Genomic DNA, 21,073 nt, shown 5'->3' on the forward strand with positions numbered 1-21,073 from the left:
AAGGATATGTAATAATAATCAACTTGTGCTGACGAATCAAATGTACTTAGAAGTGAATGCTATTTATACAGAATTTTTAATAAGGAAATTTGTATATTTAAAATGTTTCAAGTCTTGAAAATAATCCAGCTATACAATTTTGCTTAAAATCATGTGATGAAAATATTTTTATTTATTTTATTAAAAGTATTTTTATTGATTTCAGAAAGGAGAGGGGAGGGAGAGAGAGAGATAGAAACATCAATAATGAGAATCATTGGTCAGCTGCCTCCTGCATGCTCCCTACTGGGGATTGAGCCAGCAAACCCGGGCATGTACTCTGACTAGGAATTGAACCTTGACCTCCTGGTTCATAGGTCAATGCTCAACCACTGAACAACACCGATCGGGGCTGAAAATCTTTTATGAAAGTTTTCTTTCCATCAGTGGAAAATGAGGCAGATGAATCCAGTTCCTTCTTTTCCTTACCTCAGGGACAGCAATGCTAATGAGATTATCGATGCAAGGTGAGAATCATTAGACGAGACTTATTGAGTGAGCTGTCTGAACATTGATAACAAAAAGAGAGGAACTTTAAAATAGAGAATATTTTCTTTAATGATTATTATTTTGAAACCTAATCACAATATTAAAATGTGATCAGCTTTGAATATTAATTTGTGATACTTAAAATAAAAGAAAAATTAAACTTTAAACCTTAAAAATAGAATAACTCTAACATTTTAGAGGATACTTGGCAAATTCTTGTAGAATAGCTTTGGAAAATTGTTTTATCTTTTAAAAACATTTTAAATAAATTATTTTGATTACCTCATTTTGCAAAACTCTAGTGAGCACAAATAATAAAATTCAATGACATGCAATCTGAGATCAATGCCACAGAGAAGTGTGTGTTCCATGCTCAGAAATAAATGCCTGAGTGAGGCATTTCTTGACTAATATTAGTTCAGAATTAGTGTGCTCAGCCTGATCAATCAGCTCCGTACCTTCCCTCTCCATTGCTTCCTAAGCTTACCTATCGTATAGTGAAAGTATCCACATCCAGGAATAATGAACCTGAAAGTCGGTCATGTTTCCAATATTACATGTAGCATTACATTTCAATGAGTTTTTCTATATTATATCGAAGTGAATTGTCTGTGTCTGTGTATGCATGTGTGTGCACATGCATGTGTGTGTTTAACTATTTTGCCTTTTTTCCCCCCCAACAATTCCAAACAGTAATTTGTTGTTTGTGGAAAGGGGGAAGTAGGCTGAATGTTCATTTACATTAGATTGCAGTAACCCAGGTTTAATGTATTACCAATTCAATACAGTGGTACCAAGTACCTGTTATAGAAAGAGCTTATGGGAGCATTGTGAACAGCCAAATAGAAATGAAATGTCCATGTTTTTGGTGCCAATTGTATAATAATTTTGCCTAAATTATTTCAAAATTCTCAAATTTCTGTTATATTCTACGGATAGTGATTTTAAAGTTTCCATATTTTTAATGTGTGATTTTCAAACTTTTATCTATGTTATCCTTTTTTGAAGATGCATTCAAAAATTCTGATGTTTGAGTACATATAAACCTTAGTTTCTCTGTATAAATAAAAACTACATACTGATGAATGTTCCAACTGAAGATTAATATGCTAAGTAATATTCAAGGGTAGCCATGTTGTGAGTGAATGAAGTAATATAGGCATGTGAAAAGGTATTTGTATTTATTTGTATTTTTCAAAATGGAATTCCCAAGAATGTTTTTAAAGATATTTTGGAATTAAAACTAGAATTTGGCTAACAACAGATTAGAACCTAGATGTTTCCAAAATTTTTTAGCAGTTCACTTTTGTTGCAACTGTAATTCTTAAAAATGATTGATGCCAACTAAGTAGCTTTATCTCTTTATATTACCCATAGATTTTGCAGGGAAATATTTTTTTCTTTTCCATATTTTTCTATTTTGGGGAATATATTTTGTCCATGAAAGAAGGAGTTTCACTTTCTTATTTTACATTATTCTAAATATAAGATTAAATGTCTCAGAGTATTCTCTATTTGTGGTATAGGGAAGGAGAAACAGTTTTTGTTCCACCCTTCTAAGTTTTTCTGACTGGTCTAATAATCAAATTGACATGAGACAAAGTAACAAAAATATAATCACATTTATTATATACTAGAGGCCCAGTGCACAAAATTCGTGCGGGGGGGGGGTTCCCCCCAGCCCAGCCTGCACCCTCTCCAATCCGGGACATCCCTCTCACAATCCTGGACCACTGGCTCCTAATCTCTCACCTGTCTGCTTGCCTGGTTGCCCTACTGCCCCAGCTGCCAGCCAGGTCGCCCCCAACTGCCCCCTCCCTGCTGGCCTGGTTGCTCCTAACTCTCCCCCCCACCAGCCTGGTAACCCCTTACTGCCCCCTGCCAGCCTGGTTGCCCCCAATTGCCCCCATCTGCTGATCTGGTTGCCCCTAACTGCCCCCCCCCAACCAGCCTGGTCACCCTTACTGCCCCCTGCCGGCCTGGTTGCCCCCAACTGCCCCCCTCTGCCAGCATGGTCACCTCTAACTGCTCCCTCCTGCTGGCCTGGTTGCCCCCAACTGCACCCCGCCCCACTGGCCTAGTCACCCCTAACTACCCCCCCGCTGGCCTGGTCGCCTCCAATTGCCCTCCGCCTGGTGGCCTGGTCACCCTTCACGACCCCTCTGCTGGCCTCATCGCCCCATGCAGCCTGCTTGTCCAGTCGTTTGGTTGTCCCTCACTAATCCCCCCTGCCGGCCTGGTCATAGGCAGCTATCTTGTGAGGGCGTGAGGGTTAATTTGCGTATTGCCTCTTTATTATATAGAATGTACATACAGGAAAACCAAGGACTAAGCAGCAGCTGAGGATTATATGCCATGGTGAGTGAAGGTGAAAAGAGGTCCTTGGCTGGTGTAACTGAGTGGGTTGGAGCATCATCCAATACACTGAAAGGTTGGGGGGTTGATTTTTGGTATCATATCAATGTTTCTCTCTCTCTCTCTCTCTCTCTCTCTCTCTCTCTCTCTCTCTCTCTCATCTTCACCTCTCTCTAAAATCAATAAACATATCCTTGAGAATTAAAAGTTAATAAAGAGGGATTGTGGACTGGGACTTGAAAGGGGAAGAGAGCAGTTCAATTTACATGGTGACAGAGAAGCAAATGTTTGGCCACCTTTAACAATGGGACACAGAGAGGACTTTGATCAAATCTCTTTTATAAATTCTTTTCTTTTTTTTACACGTAGTTAATATTAAACTGTAGTTATCTGTTCTGATGTCTCCTTTCCTGGGGCAAGTCCTTTACCAACATTCTTTTAAGCAGTTAAGGGGAAGTGCAAAGGTTTTTCTTGATTTTTTTAAATTATTTTCTAAATAACCAGTGTATTTCTTTTTTGCCTTTAGATATTTTTTTTTGCATTTTTATTTTTATTGTTCAATTATAGTTTACTTTCAATATTATTTTGTATTGGTTTCAGGTGTACAGTATAGTGGTTCAACAATCATAACATAATAAATACAAAAAACGCATATTTAGGGATGGTAAAACTGCTCCCCCTCATGAAAAAGAAGTTAGGCTTGGATGTCCTAATGTGTTTTTTTTTTTAATGTGAAAACTTTGTTGTGACAAAGCTCTAGGTTTGAATCCCAACTCTGACTTGAATGAATATCCATTTAATATCCTTAAGTCACATGATCATACTGAGTCTAATTTTTTTAATTAAATCTTTATTGTTCAGATTATTACATTTGTTCCTCTTTTTTCCCCCCTTAACTCCCCTCCTCCCAGTTCCCGCCCCACCCTCCGCCCTCACTCCCTACCCACTGTCCTCATCCATAGGTGCATGATTTTTGTCCAGTCTCTTCCCGCATCTCCCACACCCCTTCCCCCCCAAGAATAGTCAGTCCATTCCCTTTCTATGTCCCTGATTCTATTATGATCACCAGATTATTTATTCACTTGATTCTTATATTCACTTGTTGATAGATGCATGTTTGTTGTTCATAATTTGTATCTTTACCTTTTTCTTCCTCTTCCTCTTCTTAAAGGATACCTTTCAGCATTTCATATAATCCTGGTTTGGTGGTGATGAACTCCTTTAGCTTTTCCTTATCTGTGAAGCTCTTTATCTGACCTTCAGTTCTGAATGATAGCTTTGCTGGATAAAGTAATCTTGGTTGTAGGTTCTTGGTATTCATCACTTTGAATATTTCTTGCCATTCCCTTCTGGCCAGCAAAGTTTCTGTTGAGAAATCAGCTGACAGTCGTATGGGTATTCCCTTGTAGGTAACTGAGTTTCTTTCTCTTGCTGCTTTTAAGATTCTCTCTTTGTCTTTTGCTCTTGGCATTTTAATTATGATGTGTCTTGGTGTGGTCCTCTTTGGATTCCTTTTGTTTGGGGTTCTCTGTGCTTCCTGGACCTGTGAGTCTATTTCTTTCACCAGGTGGGGGAAGTTTTCTGTCATTATTTCTTCAAAGAGGTTTTCAATATCTTGCTCTCTCTCATCTTCTGGCACCCCTATAATTCTGATGTTGGTACGCTTGAAGCTGTCCCAGAGGCTCCTTACACTATCTTCGTATTTTCGGATTCTTTTTTCATTTTGCTTTTCCAGTTGGGTGTTTTTTGCTTCTTCGCATTTCGAATCTTTGAGTGGATTCTTGCAGTCCTCTGGTCTGCTGTTGGGTGTCTGTATAATATTCTTTATTTCAGTCAGTGTATGCTTAATTTCTAGTTGGTTCTTTATCACAACATCGAGGTTCTCATTAGACCCTCGTACTTGAGGATCTCACTACATTTATCGGCGGCTTCTAGACAGTTCTTGAGAGACCTTAAAAGTGTGGTTTTGAGCTCTATATCTTCCATTTCTGACATTTGTGTCCTGTTTCTTTGTCTCCGCATTTTTTTTATCTTTTCTTGGTGCACTCCCTAGTGGTCTTTGTGTGCAGTCTTGTAGTTAAGCCTTGATTGTTGTCGGCAATACCAGGGGTGATTTGACCTCCAGGCTAACTGGCTATGAGATTAAGCTGTGTCTGCAGTGGGAGAGCTTCTGTTCTGGATCTCTAGGGCGGTGCTAATCTAGCATTTGCCTGAGGCTATCCGGCAAATGGCTCTGTGCAGTACTTGGGCGGGGCGGGTCCCTGGGGGTCTACAGGGTGGGCGGAGCAAGCAGTTATGGCTGCTCTCAGTTCCATCCCTAGGGGCTCTGTCTCACAGAGTCCCAGCAACCGCTGAAAACCTCGGAGAGAAAGCTGCCTTCAAGTTTCGACCAAAGCCAGACAGTCCCGCTTCTCCCGTTTGAGTCTGGGTCCCTAGAGACTCGCCCGGATTTGGAGCTCAGAGTCTGAAACTCCCTCCCGATTGAAAACAAAGCTGCCTTACAGAAGCTGTGGCCTTTGGTTGGTAAAGCCAGTTAATGGTGTCCTCAGTGGGAATTGACTGAAGGAGTAAATTCCCTCCGCCACCAGCCCGCTCCGCTCACACTCCGCACCTTAGTATTTCACTTCAGCACTGCGCCTCCTCTGAGTCTGGGTATGATATTCTCTTTCCTCCTAGTTGTAGAATTTCCACTCAGCCAGCCTTCCTGTGGTTCTGGATGATGTCCGTTCCGTCTTTTAGTTATTTTTTGAAGTGGTTGTTCGAGGCAGCAATCTCCGGCATTAACCTATGCCGCCATCTTGGTTTCTCCCTAATTTTTGGTTTTGATAAGATAAAAATGTTTTTGTTTTTATTTCATTTTATTTTTGTGAAGGTCAAATAAAATACAAATAAAACTTGACTTTGGGTGGTGAGCACACAATACAATATACAGATGATGTATCATAGAATTGCACACTTGAAACCTACATATTCTTATTAGCCAAAGTCACTCCAATAAATTTAATTTAAAAACAAAACAAAAAGAAAAGCCCTTTTTCCTTACTTGAAACTAAAATTCAGTTTGACCAGTATAGATATTCTTAACATGCCCTTTTATTTCAACTGGAAACTCAGATGTATTTCTTCAAATTATATTACTTTCAAAGTTTTACTTGCACTGTTCTTCCTAGTTACCAGCATCAAATAGAGACATAATTGGAAAGTGACCATTGTTGTCAAATATGGCCCTCTTTGCAGTGTGGTGATGTCTACCTCTATTCTGGGGGGTAGGGAGTGAGGGGAAAACAGGAAAAGACTAATCTTATGCTTAAATGTGCTCAACACATACCGTTTCTTGTTTGATCTCAAAATTATTTTGCTTATGTATTTATTTTTTATTATTCACACCAAGTCTTTAACTTTAATAAACAATCCTAGATCTAGAGTCATTGATTCTGGAGAGTTTCCTCTGTATCTACTACTTGCTATGAAGACAATTCTCATACCAGCACGTTAGAGACATGGTGCTGAACCTGTCCTTCCACTTCCGAGCCTCACTCCACTGGAGTTCATTACTCCTAGGAATTGATTGGTATTTTTCTATACTCAAATCTCTGGTGAGAGTATCTCAAATTTCAAGAATATTTTAATAGTTTCAAACTTAGAAAAGGTTGTCAAATGTTTTTCTCTTTTAGGAACTTGCTTTTACAGGATGCATATCAGCCCCTCTGCTTCAGCTTAGAGATGTATCTTCCAAATGTAAAGGAGTAGGGTAAAATTTACAAAGCAAAAACATATTTTACATGTTTTTAAATATAATTTAAATAATTTATTAACTATCTAAACTTTTTTCTCTTTGGATTTATTTAGAACTTTTAAATAACAGAAATATAGAAGACTTTGTTGATATCCTGTTTTTGTTTATTTTTCCCCCAAAAATGCATATAAATTAGAAATAATCTGTAAGATTAAAAAAATGAATTAGGTATGTGGCGCATAAAAGTACAATGAGAAAAGCCAAAGGTAGTGTTAATATGCAAATAGAACAGTCATGAAACACTGTAACATTGGCTAAAATGGACCACACATTTGATTGTAAAATCCTGTCAAAGCCAAGACCTGTATAGAGATTTAGAATGTCCCTATGGGCTAACAACAAGCAGCTCCTCAAGAAAAGCACAGCTCTCCTGATACTAAGACTGAAATAAATTTCTCCTGTGGGCCTCATAATGGAAGGATCTTAGAAGTGGTGGAGTTATTAGTCTTCAGCCAGCCTATTCAGTTTCTGTGTTCCTTCTACTCCAGCCTTTCTAAAAGACCATAGCTCTACTTGAATGGGTTCATTGGCAGAAAGCACAGCACTAATGAGGCATTTCATTATTTAGCAGACAATTTCTAGTTTTTAAAAATGTATTTCTTTTGTTTGTCTTCCTTCTATGTGTAATCCTTTAGTCATAACTTTAATTCTCTGGAGCAAAGGAGAACAAGACTACTCCATATTCTGCTTTTAAATATTTTAAGAATAGCATCCACTGTTCCATTATTCATGCATACATTCATTTAAAAATATGCATTGTGGTTCTAAATTTTACTGTGCAAAGGTTGCTGTATATAAGTACAAACAGTAAAAAAAACAACATATCTCTTACTACCATTAGGTTTACAAAAGACAAAAGTATGTTTGGCAGCCTGAGTTGAATGGCATATGTCAATGGGCTCTTTGCCTTTGGAACTCTAGGGGGGATGGGATTCAGACAGTGGTGAAGAATAATGGAGGTAGAGAGGACCGAGGTCAGTTATTTACTCCTTCAGTCAGTTCCCACTGAGGACACAGTAACTGGCTTTATCAACCAAAGGCCACAGCTTCTGTAAGGCAGCTTTGTTTCCAGTGTTTACCAATCTTTCCTCTCCTCTGTTTGCCTAGCGTCCCCTACTCTTCCTAGCTCAATGCCACTCAGCTTTCTCTTGTGGTTTTCCTATACTCTGAATATATTTTAAAAATCTATACCTCTCTCCTAAAATTATGGACTTATTTTGTTTGTTTCCTTCTAGAACTGTGATGGAGGTAATTTACAATACCAGAAATAATGCCTAGCATATAGAAAAACATCTAGTAGATGCTGGATAAAGAATTTAGCAAAACCCTAAAACCCAAGAGTACAGATTTTCACTTATTCTAGGTCGCCTCCTCTTTACTAGTTTCCCCTGTTTCCCCTGCTACCCTATTAATTTGGAAGTATACAATACATCAAAAAGGGAATTAGTATTGTGTACACTTTCAAATATAAGTAGTAAGAGTGCAAAATAAAACAAATCATAATTTTGCTCAGAAATTGATATCTCATTTAAAATAGAAAAATAAAAGAGAATGCCAGTGTTTTGTTCTCGAATCCAGTTAGAGGTAAACAGGAATTATGCTTGTAAAAGTATGAAAATTTGGCAAGTTTTATCAGTTTCAAAAACCTACCATTTTGATGATTCTCTATTTTTCCATAGAACATCCCAAACCTGAGAGCATGTTTTCTTTATTATCTAGTTTACAGAAGAGATGAATAACTGGGCAAGCTGTGGCCCTTTCTGACATAGCTTATGATGGTTGCATAACCAAGTATGAAAAAAGGGCATAACATTGTCCTTATAAAGTAAAGCAGACTGAGGCATTAGAGAATGGCAAATGAAAGAATCATTGAGAGAGAAACATAGCACTAATTGCCTCTTAAGCCTTAATCAAACATGATCAAAGGCCACAACTTTAGCACTTACTATGCTTATTTTTAAATTAAATGTGTGATTAATTTTACCCAAACATCATAGCTTCTACAAAAGGGAAATTTCTTGAGTTAAGGGGAAGTGGTTCATTTTTGGTCAAATCAGCCTTTATCTCTATTGTATCTATACCTCTATTTCATCCAATACATCCATCATTCTCACTAAAGTAAAACCTATTCATCCCTTCCCCTCAAAAAGCAGTACAACATTCCTACTGGAGAATATTAACCTTTTCTTTCAGTTCTAGATACATCACTTTATGGTACTGCTATGACTGAATAGTGTATTTTGAATATGCAAAATATATAATGTTGGCTAGAAAGAGGGGTTACTACAATAAAAATTATCATTTAGAGAAAGGAAGATCAGAAAAAACTAGATATATATTCAATATATATATATATATATATATATATATATATATATATTAAAATGTATCACTATGCATAGGAAAGAGTAGCCATCCAGGTGATGATCTGATTTGATTGGTTAGCCAAACTATATTCTCAGATATCCCCCTCCATGAAGTTCTCATATGTTCAGTGTTCTCCATTACCTCCTTTTGGCCATTTGGAAGCATCTACCTGATACTATGCGGTCAGATGCACAGGTCATTTTGTGGGCTCATATAAATTTATCAGCCAAATCCATGTTGATTGTAAGTCATGTGTTCTGTTTCCTTAACATGTTAGTGGGCTTTTACTAGTATATCCATAATTCAACAAGGTCTTTAGAATAGAAGTAGGCATAGATTTTTATTCTTTTGCATTTGGAATTGGTCTCAATGCTTTAGACATTTCCATATCACTCAGAAAAATATATTTATATTTTGTTCAAATTCAATTTGCCTTGCTGTGTGAGGACAAAGTCATAGAATTTATTATTTCTCTTAAAAATATAAGTACGATTTTGGGTGATAATATTTAATATGAGTTGCTTCTGAAAGCCTTGGCATGTCAGGATTCTCCTGAGTCTAATCTGCTAAAATTCTCACCTCCGTGTCTCAGCTGGCAGTAACTTCACATTTCACAGTGCTTTCTCTCATCTGGATGAGCCCAATGTGACGGAGCTCCACATACCAGTTGAAAAAGTGTGTTAGGTACTAATAGTACATGTATTTGGCTTTATATAGATAATGCTTGAAAATCATTCATGTTCTAAAGCCCACTTACAAAAATCAATATATGTGTTCTAAGTACTATGTGAAAGACAGTGTTATTTTGGGAGAAGGACTGTTCTACAATAACTTGAAATCATACTAGTTTTCAAAACTTATTATGCCACTTCATAAGTTCAACGCTGTTATACAAAGAGAACTACTTTTGAAGTGGGTGAAATTATACTTTCCAACTTTAGATAAGACCAAAAATTTAAGAATCTGAAGAGAGCTATTTTATGAACAGCTATTTTATGTCATAGATTTGGCTTTGGAATGACAGGTGCATGAATGTGGAGAGAGAAGTTCACTCACGAAGAGTAATTTCTGTGGGTAATTTCTCACTGGAGTGGCCACTGTACTAAAAGATTCAACCAGAGGGGATACTGACTCTCTCTCTTTTTTAAAAAATGTAATTTTTATTGTTGATAGTGAAAGGGTTAGCTAGCTAGTTTAATTAGGCAGGTTTAGAAGGTTTTAGGAATGAAAAGGGTCTATAGGGAAGGAATACAAAATGGAGACTTGAAGATGCCAGGGTGTTTATCTTACTTGTACAGAGAGTAGAGAAATGGAATAGGCTAATAGAAATCTATTTGGCCCGTGCACTAAAAGACAGCCATAAACCATGGGTATCTTGGGCCTGAGCAATGAAGTGACCATAAGTTAGGCCAAAAGTAGCCCTGACCTGAGTAGCTGGGAGGGCCATAAGATTCTGCCTTCTCTGCTAACACAACTGGGAGAACTACAAGATAAATCAACAGCGACTCCCACCAACAAGATAAGGGGGAGCAAAGTGGGGACACCACGTGGGCTTTGAGCTTTGAAAACTAACTCTATGTAGCAAAATGACCAAAAGGGTCAGGTTCAGACATGAAAACTGCAGCCTATTTAATGCCTCAAGACAAAGAAGCAGCGGCCACCCTTCTCAGGGGCCTCTCTGTCCGTCCAGGAGGGACAGAGACTTAGGCATCGAATTTAGAATTCGGTTTTAGAGGTAGTGTCTGCTTGCAATAAAGTTTCTGTACTTTTCACCTATACCTTTCGTCCGTGGCTTCATTCTTCAAAACCATCGAGACAAGAACCCGGGAATTCAGGGCATTCCAGTTCAATTTTCACATTTTAATAGCATTACAGATATCTCTCCCCCCTCCCTTTTTCCCCTTCCTCGTTGCCCTCCCATCCACTCCTCAGGTGGTCATTACCCTATTGCCCGTGTCCATGGGCTATGTATATAAGTATGTAAGTTCTTTGATTTATCTGTTTTTGTCCCCCCAGCCCCACATCAGTGTATGTCAGTCTGTTCCATGCCTCCCTACTTCAGACCTTATTTTGTTGGTCAGTTCATTTTGTTCATTAGATTTCAAAAATAAGTGAGATCATGTAATATTTGTCTTTCTCAGTTTGGCTTATTTCACTTAAAGCCAGTGTGTTGAGATTAATGTCACCTTGTGAATTAAAACTTCACCATTATAGTAGACAGTTATTTCCATTTTTACTGTCAGCTTTACTTACTATTTAGTTTTGCACTCTGGTCTTTTTTTTTTAAAGTGTATTTTTATTGATTTCAGAGAGGAATGCAGAGGGAGAGAGAGAGATAGAAACATCAATGATGAGAGAGAATTATTGATTGGCTGCCTCCTGCATGCCCCCTACTAGGGATCGAGCCCACAACCTGGGCATGTGCCCTTGACCTGAATCGAACCCAGGACCCTTCAGAATCACAATCATAGTAGACAGTATTTCTATTTCACTGTCAGCTTTACCTGCTATTTCTTTTTTTCACTCTGTTCTTAATATGAGAGAGCAGAAAACATCCTTGTTTTGGTAATCAGACATCTCAAACTTTCCTTTTAACTGCAATCTTATCATGGAGAGTTCTCATAAGCAAAACAGCCGATTCGTGGAAAATTACTTAACTTCCCAACTATAACATACACTGAAGCATAAGAGCCCTAAATGTTTTCTGTAGGGCACTAAGTAAATTATAAGATTTTGCATTGTCCCATTTTTCCCCTTTGGGCACCAGGTTTTTTATGATAATATTTGGGAAGAGAAAAGTAAGGCCTTTGTAGATAATACATCAATTCTTACAAGTAGAACAATAACATCATCCTGTATTAATAAACTGCTAATATGCAAATAGACCAAAAGGTGGAACAACCAACCAGACACTATGACGTGCACTGGCCACCAGGGGGCGTGTGCGGAACATGGCGGGCATTGACCACAGAGGGATGGTGGAGCAGGTGAGTGGGGGTGCCAGACCAAGGCGGGGTGCTGGTCACTGTAATCAGGGCAAGCCTCTGATGGTTACTGAAAATTCTTTGTTCCCTTGTACCAAGGTCCCTCCTGGCACTCACACCTGCTATCAGCGCCGGTCCTGCTCACACCCACTGCCAGTGCCCGGAGCTGGTCTCGATCACTGGGCGCCATCAGCATGTGCAAGCCCTGATCCCCCTTGAGGGCTTCTCCACTTTCCCCTGCTCCTGAGGGGCGATTGGGGCAGCAGCCGCCACTCTCACCTACTGCTGGTGCAAGCCCCAATCACTCTGTGCTGTCAGCGGGTGCAAGCGGGGCTGGTGCCATCAGTGCATGAGAGCAGTGGCAGCAGGAATGGGGCTGCCAGAAGACAGGGGACCAGGGGCCTTGGCAGGAGGGGCTGGGCGGAGGCATGAAGGATGGGCCAAGACCCACCCCTGTGCCTACTGTAGCCTCTGGGCCCAAAGTTCCTTTCAAGGTGCACAAATTCGTGCACTGGGCCCCTAGTCTACTATAAGTAGCTGATGAGTATTGAAGGTAGCTGAACAACCTATTCAGAGTTGTGCTTTCAGGAATGACTCCCAGAGCCATAATACAGTTTAGTCACAGAGATGCTGCTCCTTCTCCTATAACCAGAAAGCCCCAAGATAATATCCACACTAAGTGCTGTAATAAGAAGCTAAGATATATAAGGTGGCCAGTTCCTAGTTAAAAATCTATGCCCTAAGCAGTTTGGCTCAATGGATAGAGCATTGGCCTGTGAAATGAAGGCTCCCAGGTTCCATTCCGGTCAAGGGCATGTACCTTGGTTGCAGGCACATCCCCATTGGGCGGGGGCAGTGCAGGAGGCAGCTGTTCGGTGTTTCTCTCTCATTGATGTTTCTAACACTCTGTCCTTCTCCCTTCCTCTCTGTAAAAAAATCAATAAAAATATACTTTTGAAAAATCTAAATGTGATTTTTCATTCCTGACAGTAGGCAATTACAAGGGCTCATGGAAGAAAGCTGCGGTCCCCACACAGGCTTGGCATACCGTCAATGCACTGCAGTCTCAGGAGGGAGTGACAGTCAAGGGCATAGAGCCCCCTGGCCAGTCATTCTGTTTTGCTTATTATTTCCCTAGCCCAGGAAACTGCATTCCAAGGTCTCTGAACATGACTCCATGGGCCAGCATCCTCTGCAGGCACCTCTGCAAAGACCTCCTTATGGGGCAGGAGGGAGAAACCTTGAAGACACTTTCCCACTCTACACAATACCAGTACTTTTACACTCAAAGTCCTTCTCCTTGCATCAGCCCAACCCCAGGCGACATAAAACTGCCAGAGTCTTTTGTTCTGGGCTTTTTCAAGAGACGAAGGACCCATATACCTGTGCTGACTCATCTGACCTTTGACCTGTACACTATTTTATGGGGGGAAATGGAACAGGGGGAATCAGCACTTTCTCCAGTTTTAAACTCTTGCTTATATCATCTTGGTAAGTAGTTAGAGGCTTAACTCTTTAATTTCTGTTTGTGGCTTTAATTGACTACTTCAAACCTGACAGCTCAGCTCACTCTCTTCTGGCTCAGCTGAGCTCCTGACAATATGAAAATCAATGAAAAAAGGAAGTAGTTAGTGCAGAACTGTACATCCCTAGCCTTGATCTGTTATAAGCACATTGGTAGGCCCAAATCTAGATTCTGAACACTGATGAAACAGGTGTCTGAACATTGAGGCATCCACATACTGCTGATGCTGAAACTCCTAAAATATGAATACTGCTGGGGGATGAACAGAAGCAGCTGTGGAGGCCTGACTTCAGCCTCATGTCTGCTTTAGGAACCTTGAAATGCATCTCATTGGCTGAGCCACAAACACACCAGAATCCTAACTCCAAAGTAGTCTTGGAATTGTAGTTTGTTGTTGTTTTGTTAATCCTCACCTGAGGATATTTTTCAAACGATTTTTTTTTTTTTTTTTTTTAGAGAGAGAAAGAGGGAAAGGGAGAAAGACACACAGAGAGAAACGATTGGTTGCCTTTGTACATGGCCTGACCAAGGCCGGGGATGGAGCCTGCAACCCACGTACATGCTCTTGACCAGAATTGAACCCGGGACCCTTCAGTCCGCAGGTCCAAGCTCTTTTCCCCTGAGCCAAACTGGCTAGGGCTGGAATTTTAGTTTTTACCTGCCTAAGCATTAATTTACAGGAAGAAACATTAGGAAGAGAATCAAAAAGATACTACGCAAATTTCCCCACAGTCCAAATGTTTTGCTCACAACAGCTATGCAAAATCATTTTTCATATTTAAATCTCAAAATGATATCATCTGACTAAAAACTGGAACTATAAGAAATTAAATTACACTCAACATTTCAACCCTGAGTGATGATTATTTCTCACTAATTTAGTCAAAATCCCATCTAGACATAAATTGTACAATAGATCATTTATAAAGTAGAAACCTACAACACAGCATATTCTGTACAACATAGTAATGGAAAATAAGGGGGAAATTAAAGGAAAAAGTATAAATTACCAGACAGCTAATTCACTTCTCATTTATGCATCTGAATATATATCCAAAATAGGCAATATTGGTTTTTATAGTTTTTTTTTCTTTTTTCCATTAATTTGATGTGCTGCTTTCCCTCAGTCCGGACACTCAAGAGCTGGAAGTCATCGGAAAGGGTGACGAAGACTTTGGCCTTTAGTGGTCTTCTAAAATTTAATTTGGTACTTTTAATTAGCATTTTCCTTACTGGGACAAGGCAGCATCTTATATTATGAGTTCTTTTAAGACATATACCTCACCCTGTAGGATGGTATCCCAAATACATGGGGTGTGGTCTTTCTCACCTGCAACCACACATGAGCTTCATGAGGCTTCTTTGTTATGTTTCAAACTCTCTCCTTACAGACCATGGTTGATGTAGTAAGAACAGTGAATTGCATGGTTCAAGCCCATAGTTGTACTTTATTTACCATAAATGTGTCCTTTAGTAAGAGGGGGGATATAATATAAGGTGTGTGTGTGTGTGTGTGTGTGTGTGTGTGTGTGCGCACACACATGTAATTAGCCAATTCAGTCAAGTTATTGGCCACTTTTTAACAAGGACACCCTTCCTCCCATTCCTATTAACATGCTCCTCATTTCCATTTGAGACTTCACCACAAGCACCTTTAGCGTTCATATTCATTCTGTTCATGATGACCTGTCTAAAAGCTTTCTCCACAGTGAGACTCTTTTCCTTTTCAGTCCTCACCAGAATCTCCTTAACATCTTTATTTTTGTCAGCAATCTCTTCAAGGCAATCTAGGATTTTTATATCAAGCACCTCAACATTATTCTAGTCTCTACTATTTACCCAACTCCAAAGGCACTTTCACACGTTTAGTTATTTGTTGCAACAGCAACCACTTGCAGGTACCAAAATATGTATTAGTTCAGCAGGGCTTCTGGCTTCTGTAACATAGTATCACAAATCTGTTTTATTAAAGAAAGAAATGTATCATCTCACAATTCTGGAGGTTTGATGTCTGAAATCAAGGTGTTGACAGGATTGGTTCTTTCTGAGGGCTGTGAGGGAAGGATCTATTCCAGGCAAGTTTCTCTGCCTTGTAGACAGTCTTGTTCGCTGTCTCTGCACATTATCTCTCCACTATGCATGCCCATCTCTGTGTTCTAAGGTCCCTTTTTCTAAGAATGAGTTATCAAGTGAAATTGGATTAAGGCCCACCCTAAAGACCTCATTTTTACTTGATTGCCTCTGTAAAGATTCTATCTCCAAACAACGTCAAATTCTGAAGTCTAACATTGAAGAGGTCAATATTTAAGTTTGAGAGGAGTGGATAGAATTCACCTATAACATTTGCCAAAATGAAAGCACTCCCATTTCTTCCAAAAATGTGTAGGAAAAGTGAGTAATGCATAATCACGGTTGACAGTACTTGCTTTTTGATTCAGAACATTTTGTTAAGATGATGTTTGTAAAACTTGTACAAATGTAAATATAGCACATTTTACTGATATGTTCTATTGCTGATAGGCATGTGGATGTTTTCCACTTTCCCATGAAATAGATGAAGTTATGAATGGGTCTGAAATGATCACCTTCATGCAATGGGATTAATGGATCATAGGTTATGCATGTACGGATACAGTAGATACTACTGAACAGTTTTCCAAAGTAGTTGTAAATATTTGTTTCCCCCAAAGTAGTGTATAAAGATTCTGCTTGCACCACATACATGCCAACACTTGCTAAACTCAACTCTAGTTATCCATTTTCCTATTGATGAACATGGGCTTTTTCTATGTACTTTGTCAAAAAGTTTTTTTGTTTGCACTCATACTTTCTAATAGCCTATGTTCAGTCATAATTTATATACTCATTTCCCTTCATGTGACATGTTTTCTTTGCTGTGCCCCCAATTGCTTTGAAAATGTTTCTCTTTATATTTTCGGTTGACTTATGTGTGATGAGGTATAGTTTTCTGTAGATTTATCATACTTGGTGTCCATTGAGATTCTTAGACCCGAGGATTTAATTTATAAACAAATTTGAAAAAAAAATGTTGGCTAGTACTCTTCAAATACATGATCTCTCTTTTCCTTCTTGGATTGTAACTACATTTAGGTTTAATATAAGTCCACATAAAAGTTCTGCTTTTTTGGTACAAATCTTCTTTTTCTCTCTGAGAAATTCTATTGATATATCTGTCCTCAGAGTAGCTAATATTGATGTTCCTGTCTTCAAGGTCAAGGATCTTTTTATTTCTACAAAGTAGCTAATAAATTTTTCACTTTAGTTTCTATATATTTTGGTCAGTATGAGTATTTCTATGTTGTCCTTTTGCAGTTTTCGTGTCTCTCCTGAAATTCTCTAACTCTTTACCATCTTCAACTGAGACATTTTAAACATATCTTAGCAACTATTTTTTGTTAACAAAGTAATTTTTGTTGCTAATTTCAAATATTATTCGGTCTACTATTGTCTATGCTTCTCTTTTTATCATGGGTCATATTTATTGCTTTTGGGGAATCATATATACATTTTTAATCTTTTATAATATTATGATATGTAGTTAAAAGTTCTGGATTCTGTTATTTTGTGTTGAAAAATATTGAGTTTGTTAGGCAGGGTGCTAAATTTCTAGTATATTATCTTGATGTGAGGCCTTTGTTTTAGGCATCGTCCAATAGTATATCGATTTTGATTTTGCCCTTAGACCAAGGGTACACCTTCATTCTATGATGTGTTTCTAACTATTAAGAACAGATTTTCTGGAGTTTTAATAAATCTAAGGTGTTCATCAAAGCTCTCTAAATTGGTGGCAATTGAAATCTTAATCCTGTCTTGCCAGCTTTGGGAAGCTACTTAATTTATCCATATCCCTTTTATCCCTCAGTGTGTTGATTTCTGCTATATTCCTTAGTGTCCCGCTTTGTAAATATGTGGTTTAAAAATCAGCAAATTGTTTGAAATAAGTGTGACACATTTTTGGCTCTAATTGGCTTCCTCTTTTCTCAAATCTCCTCTTTGAAACCCAGCTGCTTTGACAGCTCTGATTCCAACCTCTGAGTCTTTAATCCAGTGACACTGCATCTTTTCTCTCACACTCTACATCCTGAGTTCCGCGTAAACTGGGGAGTACCCTGAGGTAACATGCCTGTTAAATGTGGAGTCGACCTAGTTTTCTCCCCCCATTTTAAATCATAGAAACACTCCAGTTTCTACTTGGTTTTCTTTGCTTTCCTATCCCTTAAACCATTTATTTTATTTATATTTAGCCCAGAGCTTATAATTGTTGTCAGCAGCCGAAATAGTTTGATGTAATCATTTCTTCTCTGTTTTCAAAAGGAAACAAATCTATATCTTTTAATAACACTGGAAGTCTCTCATTGATGATATATGTCAATGTTTCAGCTTTTATATGTGTATGTACATACACATATACATATACATATAATATTGTTATATATTAGCTTTACATGAAAAAAATAAAGAAGGTAGAATAAAGTGGAAGTGGGTAAAATAGATGAAACCATAGGGTGTCTGTTTCAGATTTCTGAATTCTAAATTTTACTCTCACTATTCTACCACCTTTAAGAGTTATAAACTATACTCTGATTTGTATGAAAATTAAGTATTCATTTGCTCACCTAAAATATGTACATATATATATGTATATGAATGATTTTCATTTATAATAATAAATGTTGTTTTTTTCAAAAGGGAAGCATTCCAGTATGAATAAAATTTTATAAACATTTTAGCATGGCAAAAATATATTAATATATTGGATGCAGCAAGTCAGAGAGGTAAATAGATTTGTTGTTAACCTCATTAGATGTGAAAACATTCTCTAATGATCCTACTCACTGACTTTTATTTTTTTCTTCTTTAAAATGGAGATTTCCTTTGGATTGTTGTGACTCTGTACTACAATATTAAGTGCTTTTAATGCTCAGCACAAAGTACATCATATACTAGTATGTAGTAACTCTTCCACAATTACATTTGAGTCTTCTATAGGAACATACAAAATTATATACCATGACTAAAAATGCAAATATTTATGTATATTTTAAAATAATCATTCTGTAATTATATATATACTAGAGGCCCCGTGCACAAAAATTTGTGCACTCGGGAAGAGGGGGTCCCTCAGCCCGGCCTGTGCCCTCTTGCAGTCTGGGACCCCTCGGGAGATAGCGACCTGCTGGCTTTGGCCTGCTCCTGGGTGGCAGAGGGCAGGCCCAATCCCTAGGTGCAGCCCCTCGTCAGGCTCAGAGCAGGGCTGACTGGGGAGTTGGGGCACCACCCCCTGTCATGCACAGAGCAGGGCGGATCGGGAGGTTGCGATGCCACCCTCAGTCATGCTCAGGGTAGGGCCGATTGAGGGGTTGGGGCAACGCGCCCTGTCACACTCAAGGCAGGGTCAATAGGGAGGTTGCGGTGCCACCCCCTGTCACGCACAGAGCAGGGCCCATCGGGGGGTTGGGGCTCCGTACCCTGTCACACTCAGAGCAGGGTCGATCAGGGGTTTGGGGAGCTCCCCTCTGTCACGCACAGAGCAGGGTCGATCAGGGAGTTGGGGAGCTCCCCCCATCACGCACAGAGCAAGGCCAATCAGGGGTTTGAGGAGCTCCCCCTGTCACACACAGAGCAGGGCCGATCTGGGGGTTGGGGCACTGCACCCTGTCACACACAGAGCCGCAGGGCAATCAGGGGGTTGGGGAGCTCCCCCCTATCAGGCACAGAGCAGGGCTGATCAGGGTGTTGGGGCACCTTCCCCTGTCACAAACAGAGCAGGGCGCATAGGGAGGTTGTGGCCCCGCCCCCTGTCACACACAGAGCCGCAGGGCGATCAGGGGGTTTGGGCGCTGCCTCCTATCACGCTGATCCCGGTGCTGGGAGGCATATTACCCTTTTACTATATAGGATAGAGGCCTGGTGCACGGGTAGGGGCAGGCTGGTTTGCCCTGAAGGGTGTCCTGGATCAGGGTGGGGGTCCCCACTGGGGTACCTGGCCAGCCTGGATGAGGGGATGATGGCTGTTTGCAGCTGGTCACACACCCTTCAGCAGGGGTCCCTACTGGGGTGCCTGGCCAGTCTGGGTGAGGGGCTAAGGGCTGTTTTCAGGCTGGCGGGTGACTGAAGCTCCCAACCATTCCTTTTTTTCTTTTTTTTTTTTTATTCTGGGCCAGCTTTAGCTCTGAGGCTTGACTCCAGCTCTAAAGTGTTCTCTGCTGAAAGCAGGTATCTGGTTTGTTTGGGTTCTATAATCGAGTCATTGCTTCAACTCCAGCTCTGAGATCCCGGCTGGCGGAAAGCAGGTTTCTGGAGTTTGTTTAGATTCTATATTTGTAACAATGTTTCAAACTGCAAGCTCAGAGGCCGGCAGCGGCAGGCGGGGAACGTTGGAGTCCTCCGTCACTGAAGCAAGCAAGCCTCGTTTTTCGCTTCAAGCTGCCTGGCTGCCGGCTGCCATCTTGGCTGGCAGTTAATTTGTATATCGCCCTGATTAGCCAATGGGAAGGGTAGCAGATGTACGACTAATTACCATGTTTCTCTTTTATTAGATATGATATATATAAAGTTCAGAGAGGAAGGGAGATGGAGAGAAAGATAGAAACATCAATGTTAAGAGAGAATCATTGATTGGCTGCCTCCTGCATTGCCCCTACTGGGGATTGAGCCTGCAACCTGGACATGTACCCTGACTGGGAATAGAACCATGACCTCCTGGTTTGTAGGTTGATGCTCAACTACTGAGCCATGCCAGCCAGGCTCACTCTGTAATTCTTGCTTGAGTTTTTAAAACTGTATTTTCCATTGTTCAACCCTCAATAATTATTTGAGTTTTAATTTTGTTTTCAGAATAATATTGTGTACCTGACTAATGCAATATACAAACTGATGTCATCCAGATTTTTAAAAATTGATAATTTAAGAATTATTTTTATTGTAACATTCTTTATGAAAAGTGCATTTATTAGTAGTTAAAATAACTGACAGTTAATAAATGTGCTCCTATTGTTTTAATTTATCACAAAGCTTTGATTTATTTTATTATCTATATATATATTTAAAGTTCGCCCTGGCCAGTGTGGCTCAGTTGGCTGAGCATTGCCCCCATCATCAAAAGGTCACTGGTTTGATTCCAGGTCAAGACATATGCACAAGTTTCTGGGTTGGTACCCCTGTAAGGTGCATGCGGGAGGCAAACAATGTTTTTCTCTCTGTCTCTCGAGTCAATAATTTAAAAATATTAAATATTTAAATTTCAAGTGACCTCTTTCTTCCAAAGATTCATTGTTCACACATCATAAAGTTGTTCTACTATCTATCATGATGCAATAAATATGCATACGTATTTCAGGAGTTAACTGAGAATAAGCTTGTACCGATCAATAATCATCATATTGTCATTGTCAAAAAGAGCAATTCAGGGGAGTGTGATTTATTTGAAAGATCCTATACATATGAATTAACTAGCATGTATTTCCTTGATTTTACTGCCAATTCAATATAAAATAT

This window comes from Myotis nattereri (assembly GCF_964212035.1).
Source record: "Myotis nattereri genome assembly, chromosome: 2".
Classification (NCBI taxonomy): domain Eukaryota; kingdom Metazoa; phylum Chordata; class Mammalia; order Chiroptera; family Vespertilionidae; genus Myotis; species Myotis nattereri.